We start from the raw sequence: 11084 nt of genomic DNA, 5'->3' as shown, positions 1-11084 counted from the left end.
TATTCCTTTAACCAGCTTTTTCTTCCATAATATGCGACTCATTCCAGTGGCTGTTGAATGATGCCTCATTCACTTACTATTTCCTCCCCAATAAATATGTGATTAGGTTAGCAACAATTGACCATATTCATACGGTGGCCACCAGGGTGGGAACAGGGAGGAAAGGAATCCCAACCTGAGCATGACATAAGAGCAAAATGGCCACTGTGTGAATAATTGTCAATAGTCTTAAAACAACCCTTTTCAGGTGAAGACAAAATCTTTTAAAAGGCAACTTTTTAAAATAAAGGCTTTCTCATCTAAAATGTTCCCCTGTGGTCTCAAAAAGTCCTTCGACTTGACATTTATGCCTGTGTATTGTAATTAAGCATTACATCACTCGCAGGAGTGTGTTATAGGAATTAGATCATGCCCTAGGGGTGGTTGTTAGGCCTGATGCGCAGCGGAGGGTCGTTAGACCCCCCTAGGCATGATCTAATTCCTATAACACACGACTACAAGTGGTCTTTTATACAATGGCCGAATTCACCCAACCTTATTGCTATAGAATAAACACACAGTTATTGAAGCATAATGGAGATTTATTCACAAAACCATCCACAGAGAAAGTAGATCCAATAGTAGATCCACTAGTAGACACCAGAGGGAGCTCCACAAACCATGTTAAACCCAGATATACAGTACTGCTACATATATACATTTATGACATACCAGATTTACAAATACAGTACTGTTTTTGTAGGGTGATTATGGTGTATTTATTTACATTGAGGTTCTGGGGTCACGTGGAGTGTGTTATACGAAATACCCCTCCACCCCACCTACCAATCTCCTACCTCCTCCAATGTACAGTTTCTTCGTCAAATGTATATACTCTCTTTTTTATACTCTTGTATCACAAACAGTACTGTATTTGTAAATCTGGTATGTCATAAATGTATAGATGTAGCAGTACTGTATGTCATATGTTATGATGCATTGAAAATGGGGGACCCTGATGTAAACAAGACGAAAGTCTTTCTCTGGTCTGCATCCCCTTAACAATTGTGTGTATTGAGCTGTACTGTATTGTACCCATTCTGCAATCTGTTAATAAAATGTTCAATCAATCAATCAAATAACAACAGGTAACTTCACTCTGCTTCTTTTCTTTTTTTTTATTATCTTTTTCCGATTTTTCTCTCATCCCAATGTTAGTCGTTATGCCAATTCCCAATCCCCTTCCAGGTTGTTGCGCACTCTACCCCCTACCGTCGGTCCGGGAGGGCGGAGACTATCACATGCTTCCTCCGACACATGTGTACCCAGCCCACCGCTTCTTTTTCACCTGGCAGCGCGGACTCTCACTGGGATAGTGTAACGTGTGGAAGGTCACACTACCTCTCCCAGATCCTTCCCTTGCTGTGCAGGCGCCCCGACCGAACTGTAGGAGTCGCTGTTTACAACGACCAGGACCCACCCTGGCTGGGTTTCCCACCCGCTAACACTGCCAATTGTGTTAGTATGGACGGTCGGCCAACCCGGAAGCAGGCCCGGACTGGCCATCGGGACGTTCGGGACGAATCCCGATGGGCCGGAAGTAAAGTGGGCTGGTCCAAAAAAAAAAAAAAAAAAAAATTTTTTTTTTTGTAATAATTTTTTTTTTGATGGGGGGGTTCGACTGGCCCATTTAGTCCACTCCGATCGGCCCACTTTGGTAGGGTAGGGCTGAAAAAGTTAGATGTAAAAATGAAAATTGACACAGAAAGATGCTTAAAAATAGCCTACTAGCTCTTGCAGTGATTTCAGTCATCTCCCAGACTACATGGTCTGTACGCGTGAATACTTTCCCTAAGGTGGTTGTCGGTTTGCGCAATCTGATTGGCCATTGACGTTTCTGGTCATGTGACATCTGCGGCCAATCGTGTGATGGCAAGTTCTTTCACTGGTTAAGCTTAGGCACTCTTTCGAAGTTGGTTAAGGTTAGAGTTTGTCTTAGAGCATGGCGATAGAACACCAGCCCTGATTCCAAACTCTAACCTTAACCAACTTCGAAAAAGTCGCCTAAGCTTAACCAGTGATAAACTAGGCGTTAGGTAGTTTGCAGGCTGTTAGACCCGGAAATTGGCGCAGAACTTGCCGTCTCACGATTGGTGCACATGTCACATGACCAGAAACGTCAGTGGCCAATCTGATCGCGCAAACCGAACGCGGAAGGACAACCACCTTAGGGAAAGTATTCACGCGGTCTGTACGGCGGGCCGGTGTGGGTCGGTGTGTGGGCCAGTGTGTGAGTCGGTGTGTGTGGGCCGGTATGTGGGCTGGTGTGTGGGCCGGTGTGTGGGCCAGTGTGTGGGCCAGTGTGTGGGCCAGTGTGTGAGTCGGTGTGTGGGCCACTAATGTGGGCCGGTGTGTAGGCCAGTGTGTGGGCCAGTGTGTGAGTCGGTGTGTGGGCCACTAATGTGCGCCGGTGTGTGGGCTGGTGTGTGGGCCAGTGTGTGAGTCGGTGTGTGGGCCACTAATGTGGGCCGGTGTGTGGGCCAGTGTGTGAGTCGGTGTGTGGGCCGGTATGTGGCCTAGTATGTGGGCCGGTGTGTGGGCCGGCAGTGGCGCCGGCAGGATTAAATTCCATAGTATGCATGCTTGCTTGCACAGAAACAGTCCATCCAGATGATGTAGCCTACACAGCGCTCTACTACAGATACACTACCCAGAGCGCAACGACACACAGGTGACAATAGTGTGTGCGCACGGGCCGGAGTGACTCTGAACGTCTCAGGCTGAATTTGTGAAACACAGAAAAAAGGCATTTATAATGCATGTCCCCTTTAGATCAACTTTCCAGCCCCCTGTCAACTGTCAAATGATGTCAACTGTCAACCTGAATTAACATTCAGTATTCAATATGGTCTGATATTAACATTCAGTATTCAATATTGTCTGATTCAATATTAACATTCAGTATTCAAGTAGAACAGCTAGCTAGCCGTTGTGGACACTCACCTTTCCACAGCAAAACGGTAGGCAAGGCACCTTGGTTGAAAAATGCAGGCTTCAATCTATGTTGTCTATCTGTTCAGTACTGTTCAAAGATGCACAATGAGATCTTCTTCTTCTTCTTCTTCTTCTTCTTCTTCTTCTTCTTCTTCTTCTTCTTCTTCTTCTTCTTCTTCTTCTTCTTCTTCTTCTTCTTCTTCTTCTTCTTCTTCTTCTTCTTCTTCTTCTTCTTCTTCTTCTTCTTCTTCTTCTTCTTCTTCTTCTTCTTCTTCTTCTTCTTCTTCTTCTTCTTCTCATTTGAATTTCCGGCAGTGTAGACGCATCGTGGCGTATTACTGCCCTCCGCAATTCTTTTTGATGGGCTCTTCTTCTTCTTCCTTTCCCGCAGTCTACTGGAACCCGTCATCCCCTACATTGTCCATTGGAGTGCAGCTAATGCTGCTACTTCCTGTCTGAGCCCCCCTCCGCGGGACCCTCCTTGCCCCCTGCGATCTTATTCTGGGCTGCTTGGTCCCTCTCAGCCCCCTCACCCAATTCCCTATCCACCTCCTCCCATTCCAGACCTTCCATTCCCAAATGTTGAACCGCTATCCTAACAATCATCTTCACCATCTCTGTTCTACCCTTAGCCTCTGCCATACCAGTAACTACCCCTGCCACGAAGGCCACAATACCTAATTTCTCCTCCCTTACCCTCCCTCTATCCTCCTGCTCTACCCTCTCTGCCAAATGCCCTCCTCCAACCCCCTGCACCCTTTCTTGGCTGCCCTGTCCTACCCTGCTAACCGCCTCAGCATACGACAACTTACCCTCCCTTCTCACTCTCCGAACCGCGACCTCCTTCTTCATCACCTCACACCCCCTAAACGCTACACTATGCTCCCCACCACAACTACAGCACATCGGCTTCACTCCCTCTCCACACTTCCCATAGTCATGTTCCCCGCCACACCTAGCGCACCTCTGCCCCTTCCTACACGTGGTAGCTATATGGCCAAACTCCTGGCACCTATAGCACCTAAGAGGATTCTGAACAAATTCCCTAACCCTATACATCCTACGCCCTACAAACACCTCACTAGGAACAACCCCACCCTCAAACTTAATCACTACCGTCTCCGTCACTTCCCTCTCTGCTCCCCTCTTCATCCTTTCTGCACTCTTAACTATGCCATTACGCCCGTCCTCCTTTAACTCTTCCACCAGCTGCTCTACGCTAACCTCGACCGGTACCCCAGCTATCACCCCCTTTTTTTTTTCTTTTTTTTTTTATTATTTTTTAAACAAACATATAAACAAACATGACAACTCACGATAAGATATACAAGCATTAATTACAGTGCATATCCAATGAAATTACCATTTAGTCAAATGTCTTATACAGGATATACCCCTAATACCTGTTATCTAAAAACCTACACACATATGCTCTAGCTCGTACCCCCCCCCCCCTCCCGGACCCCCCATTGGATAATCCAACCATTATAACTTGTTCCTAACCAGACACTACCATTATATGCTAGCTTTTATTCTCTCCACCACTTCTAACCATTTTGGATTCATTGAGACCCAAAATTCTTGCTGTAGATATTTCTTGATAAATCACATCGAGATATGTAAGAGTCCAGACCTTCCGGCACATTTTTTCCGGTTGAAACCATCGTGATGCTATCAGCTTTTTAGCCACTGTGATACCGGATAAAACCAATCTCTTTAGCTGTGGAGGTACTGCATGTTCAAAGACATCATTCAGCAGTAATACAGAGGGGTGTACAGGTATATCCAGATCCAAGAGATTTGATAATTGCTGGGTCACTTCTTTCCAAAATATCTTAACTGGTGGGCAGTCCCAGTACATGTGCATAAATGTCCCTTCGTCACCATTTGTACATAGGGAGCATTTGGAGTCTTGTTTAAGACCCATTTTGTTCAGTCTTATAGGAGTTAAGTATGTCCTGTGAACAGGGACGTGCACAGGACTTTAGAGGGGCAGGTGCTCAAAGGCTGAAAAGGGCACTACACTTGTGTGTATATATTAAGCGCGCGCAGAGCGCGATTTGTAAGGGCCCTTTTCGGGCGGGGGGGCCCCTTTTTATACTTTTTGAATATTGAACTATAATAATCAGTGCAGGAGCTCACTTATCCTTGAAAGACACTTTTATCACTGACTTAAAAGGCCCATACATCTCCATAAATGTTCAGGGGGGAGGGAATAAGTGCTTACCCTACAGACCCCAAGAAGTGCTGTATATTCTGTATTGTTTAATATAAATGCATTTTTTATTCCAATCCCGATTTGTATTTGAGATTCCCAAATCCCATCGGACTTGACTTCTTTGTGTCCCTCAATGAGTGTAATACCAGCATTCAACAGCGGTTTCTATCATGATCATCATCACCACCCACGCTATGCATAAAATATATAGGTCCGCAGAGAGGCATGCTGAGGAGGCCTTGCAAACTGCAATGGAATATGGGGCATCTCTCTCTCTTTACCTAATATTTTCATTCTATCCTGACATTTTTCAGTTGGAAGGGCAGTCTATATGCGTAACAGTAAAAAAAAAAAAAAAAAAAAAAAAAAAACTTTTTTGATGAGGCTCAAAAAGGCAGGTGCTCAGGCACCCCTTGGCCTCTATGTGTGCACGTGCCTGCCTGTGAATATAGTTAAGATTGATTTGTTGATGGTCCGGGTTCCTTGATGCAAGTCGTACATTTACCCAGGCCTCTTGCCAGTCAAAGTCTGTCTCCAGGTCTGGTATATCCCTCCTCCAGACTGAGTCTAGATGGAGGGTTTCATACGAGGCCGTTAGTAATTGATGATAAAAATCTGAAACAAAACCTCTCGATGTCTCTCTTTCATAGAAAAATGTGTGGTATCTGTGGTGTACAATCGGTATCTTTAATGGAACACCGTGAGCTTTCAAACATGCCAATAACTGTGCGTAATAATAGTATGTGGACTTGGTGAGATAAAATTCTTTGCGTATTTCATTGAAACTACAAAAACCCTGTTTGTTGAAAACGTCTCCTAATGAGTGTATGCCTTGCTTTTCCCATCTAGGGAATCTTATAGGTTGTTTTCCAATCAAGAGTGCATTGTTATTGAATAAGGGAGTATGATTATGCCATTTATGTGGGATAGAATATTTTTTTTGTGTTTCACGCCATGTCCTGATCGCATGAGTGATTATGGGGCCAAATTTCTGTTTGCATTGCTTAATTGATAATTTGGTGTATACTATGCCCTTCATCCTATGTGGAGCTACTATATTTTCTTCTAAATTTCTCCAGGACACTGATGCTTGGGGATCAAACCATGTTGTTAGTTGTCTTAAAGTGTACGCCTTAAAGTAGTGGTAGAAATCTGGGAATGCCATACCTCCGTCTGCTTTGTTTCTCTGTGCGGTGGATCTTTTTATACGTGGTGGTTTGTTATTCCAAATAAATTTGTATGTGGAGGAGTGTAATTCTTTCCAGTAACCCTTTGGAGGGGGTAACGGTAGCATTGAGCTGAAGAAGTTGATTCTAGGTAGGACGTCCATCTTAACTATTGATATCCGTGCCTGTACTGAGTTTTTAAGTTTTGACCACCTGACAAGGTCGTCTTTGATTTTGTTTTGGATTTTTATGTAATTGTGTTTCACCGTTTGGCTTATGGTAGGGAATATTTCAACTCCCAAACATCTAAAGTGTTTTATCTGTATCTCTTTTGGGAGGGTTATATTTCTTTTTGCAGGGGCGTTGTAACTGAGGGGTTACAAAACCCTGACTGTATTAAAGATTGTGATAGATTAAACCACTGCTAGTTATGTACTTTAATTACTGGCCAGACAGTACATCAAATATAGATGGTGAACACCCACAAGAACACGGCATTGACACAGAAATACTATTGGAGGGTAATTTATTATTATTAGGCAACGTTAGGTTACAGAATGAGAATTAGGGTCGCGCTTGTATGGCGAAGAATATACGTAAAGTCAGTCAAGAGCATAAGTCACTAAGAATAGCAGGAATCCTACGATGGGTCTAAGCTGACGCCACCTGTTGTATAGTAGCAATTATATAGGGCAACACTGGTACCAACTGGAGACAATGGGTTCCCTCCGGGGTGTAAGGCCTGGAGGGTAGAGGAATGTTCAGGTACTCTGTCTGATTCAATGAGGAATAAAGAGACTCCAGGTACAGGAGTCGGTTCTTGTAAACTCCCTTGATCAGCAGCAAAAGCAATAGTTGTAATCCAAAATGCTCGACAGCATTGATGACAGCTAGCCAGCCCCGTCCAAGAGGCAGGCCCGAGTTGTAATCCTCACGAGGTTAAATCCCAAACGATAGTGGAAATCAACGATGCTCTTCTCCGGTAGTCACGTCCCAAATCAATATAATCCAACCAGGAATGGTTCTGCAATCGCCGGTGCCGATTCTCCTGTGTACATGTCCAACGGTTCTCCGCCTAGGACTCCTCGGGTGTGGGCGACGTATTTAGGCCACACAGCCTGGTTAAGTGCACTAGCTAAAGACACGACGAACCGATGGGTAATGCTACACACAGAAGAACTGTGGCCGCACGATATACAATAAATGATCGACTATTTACTTCACATTAGATTAAGTCGAACTCAACGTTACTTCATTAAACTCTGACACTTTAACATTCTATTCGCACGCGGTTCTCAATGCTCTGTTTAGACGCAAGGTTGCTCACTTCACTGCACGTTGACTCGTGGTGAAGGTGGGTAAGGTACTGCTGTTTACACCTGCACCAATATATATACTTAAGTGAATATCTAGTCCCAACCTCAGTCCTTGTCTCGTATTACTACGCTGACTCTGGGCATGTTCTGACATGCCTGCAGTTGTCTTTGAACTTGCCGCTGGGGGCTTGCGCGCTGGCGCCTGGGGGCGCTGTCCAATAGGAGAGCGAATATTACTCTGGTCTGAACGCAGGTAAAGGGATATTCCGTGTATATATATAAATAATATACAAAGTATATCAAACGATACATATATATATTCAGTTTAATCTGGCCCTTCACAACAGGCGTTAAGTGGGAGGAAGGCCGATTTTGGCCAATTTATCCTAAATCCCGATAGATCTCCAAAGTCCTCAATCAGCTTGAGAAGATGAGGCAATGCGGTGTTGGGGTTTTGCATGAACAGTATTACGTCGTCCGCATATAAACTAATTTTGTGTTGTGTGCCCTTGATTATGATTGGTTCTATGGATTGGGATTGTCTTATATATTGTGCTAAAGGCTCTAATGATAGATCGAAAAGTCAGGGACTAAGAGGGCAACCCTGTCTAGCTGAGCGTGATACCGGAAAGATTTCGGAGATGATTGTACCTGTTGTAATCATGGCCGATGGGTCTTTGTATAATACTTTAATGATATCAATGAATCCTTTTCCTAACCCCATCCTTTCTAATACTGCCCATAGATACGACCATTCCAACCTGTCAAAAGCTTTCATTGCATCCAGGGACAGTATCGCCTTAGGTGTGTTGTCTTCCTTGTTGGCATCTAGTATGTGTAGTAATCGTTTTATGTTATCAGTGATCAAGCGACCTCTTATGAAGCCAGTTTGGTCCGGATGAATTAAAGACGTCATATGCTTTTGTAGTCTGATGGCTAATACCTTAGAGTACAATTTGATATCGGTTCCGAGGAGGCTTAAAGGTCTATAACTACCGCACTCGGTGGGGTCTTTGTCTTTTTTATGGAGGACTGTTATGAGTGCAATATTGTCATTTTTATGGAAGTTCCCCTCCTTGACTGAGTATAAAATCATATTTAGTAATAAGGGTCCAATTATGTCCCAACAAGAGATGTACATTTCTGGTGGGATACCGTCTCTGTTATGGTTTGTAACCGACCTCAAACGCAACGGCACAGACAGGGAGTTCAGAGTTAGCCAAATGCTAGGGCGTATTTATTTACAGAGTCAAAAAAAGGGTAAAGTACAATAATCAAACAAACAGGGAGACTGCCTTCGGCAGAGTCATCTGCCGCTCTGCAGAATCCTCCTGGTGATAGTGGTGGGGAATTGGCATGTGACGTTGCAGCGGCTCTGCAGATACTCCCAGCTTTTACTCAAGGTGGAAAACGGAGAGAGAGAGAGAGATATCAGAAACAGTCCAACGAAACACAGAGGCAGTGTGGTTCCCTCCTTCCTAGCTGGGTCCAGAACCAATTGACAGTGACAGTCTTCAGTGTTCCCCACAACACACAATTTAGCTGAGTTAGTGCAACAAAACGAAGTCTTCAGTGTCTCTTCTAAAACACACAATCAGAATAATCCAGAACCAATTGACAGTGACAGTCTTCAGTGTTCCCCACAACACACAACTTAGCTGAGTCAGTGCAAACAAAACGAAGTCTTCAGTGTCTCTTCTAAAACACACAATCAGAATAATCCAGAGGGGTTTGGTTCCACTCACCCAAGCGCAACGCGTAAAGCGGGCAAAACGAGGCGCAGCTCCAAACGGGGAACAAGGTTCTCAACAGCGGTTCTCCACAGAAAGGTCCTGGAGAGAAAGTAGACCAGGAACAGCAACGGGGAAAAAACAGGCAAATGCAGTTGTATTCCAGAACGACCCGACAACGATAGAAGGAAGGTCCCGGTATATAAAGCCCACTGGGGCGCTAATCACAAACTATGACAGCTGCGTGATGAAAGTGGCAATCGTTCAAAAAGCATGTGGCGGGGAATGCACCAATCAGCACCATACCTCAGGAGAGCGTGTGGCGGGGAACCAACCAAACCTCACAGTACCCCCCCCTCCACGGGAGCCACCCGGCGACCAGCTTGACCCGGCTCGCCCGGATGGGCACGATGGAAGTCGGTGATTAGGCCGGGATCCACGATGAGCTGGCGGGAGACCCAGCTCCGTTCCTCTGGGCCGTACCCCTCCCAGTCTACCAGGTACTGGAACCCCCGACCCCGCCGTCGAACGCCCATCAACCGGCGGACCTGCCACTGGGGGTGACCGTCCACCATCACGGGAGGAGGTGGTTCCGGAGCAGGAGGCATCAGGGGACTGAGAGAGACAGGCTTAACCCGGGACACATGGAAAACGGGGTGAATGTGCATGGACGCAGGAAGCTTAAGACTCACCGCCGCCGGACTGAGTACCTTCAGAACCTCAAAAGGACCGACGAACCGGGGGTTAAGCTTCTTGGCCGAGGACCGAAGCGGAAGGTCCCTTGCGGAAAGCCACACCCTCTGCCCAGGGTGGTACGTCGGCGCAGGGACCCGGCGCCGGTCAGCCCCACGACTGGCGCGCTCCGATGACCGGAGCAGCGCAGTCCTGGTGATCTCCCAGACCCGACGGCACCGGTCGAGGTGGTCCTGTACGGAGGGAACTGCCACCTCCGACTCCTGTGCAGGGAAAAGAGGGGGTTGGTAGCCCAGGGATACCTCAAAAGGTGAGAGGCCGGTGGCGGATGATGGAGTACTCGACCCAGGGAAGGAAACGGCTCCAAGAAGCGGGTTTCTCGGCAGCCACACACCGAAGAGCAGACTCCACACTCTGGTTCATCCTCTCCGTTTGTCCGTTAGTCTGGGGATGATAACCAGAGGAAAGACTGACCGTTGCCCCCAATCCCTTGCAAAAAGCCCGCCATACCTGGGAAGTGAACTGGGGCCCCCGGTCCGAGATGACGTCCTGGGGAAACCCATGGAGGCGAAACACGTGGCGTGTCAGGAGGTCCGCCGTCTCGGCCGCCGAGGGAAGCTTGGGAAGGGCCACGAGGTGAACCCCCTTGCTGAACCGATCCACCACGGTCAGTAGGCACGTGTTCCCCTGGGAAGAAGGAAGACCCGTGACGAAGTCCAACGCCACATGGGACCAAGGGCGGCTCGGAATGGGAAGCGGCTGCAATAGCCCGGAGGGTGCCTGGTGGGAGGCCTTGCTGCGGGCGCAGACTGCGCAGGCCAGTACGAACTCCTTGACGTCGTTCTTCATGGTGGGCCACCAGAATCGACGAGCCAGGAAGGAGAACGTGCGATGAACGCCTGGGTGGCAGGCGAACCGGCTGGTATGGCCCCACTGGAGGACCCGGGACCGGACTGAGTCGGGGACGAAGAGACGATGAACCGGTACA

The sequence above is a fragment of the Notolepis coatsorum genome (genome assembly GCF_963971535.1).
Source record: "Notolepis coatsorum genome assembly, chromosome: 16".
NCBI classification, from domain to species: Eukaryota; Metazoa; Chordata; class Actinopteri; order Aulopiformes; family Paralepididae; genus Notolepis; species Notolepis coatsorum.
Note: the sequence above shows the minus strand (reverse complement) of the source record.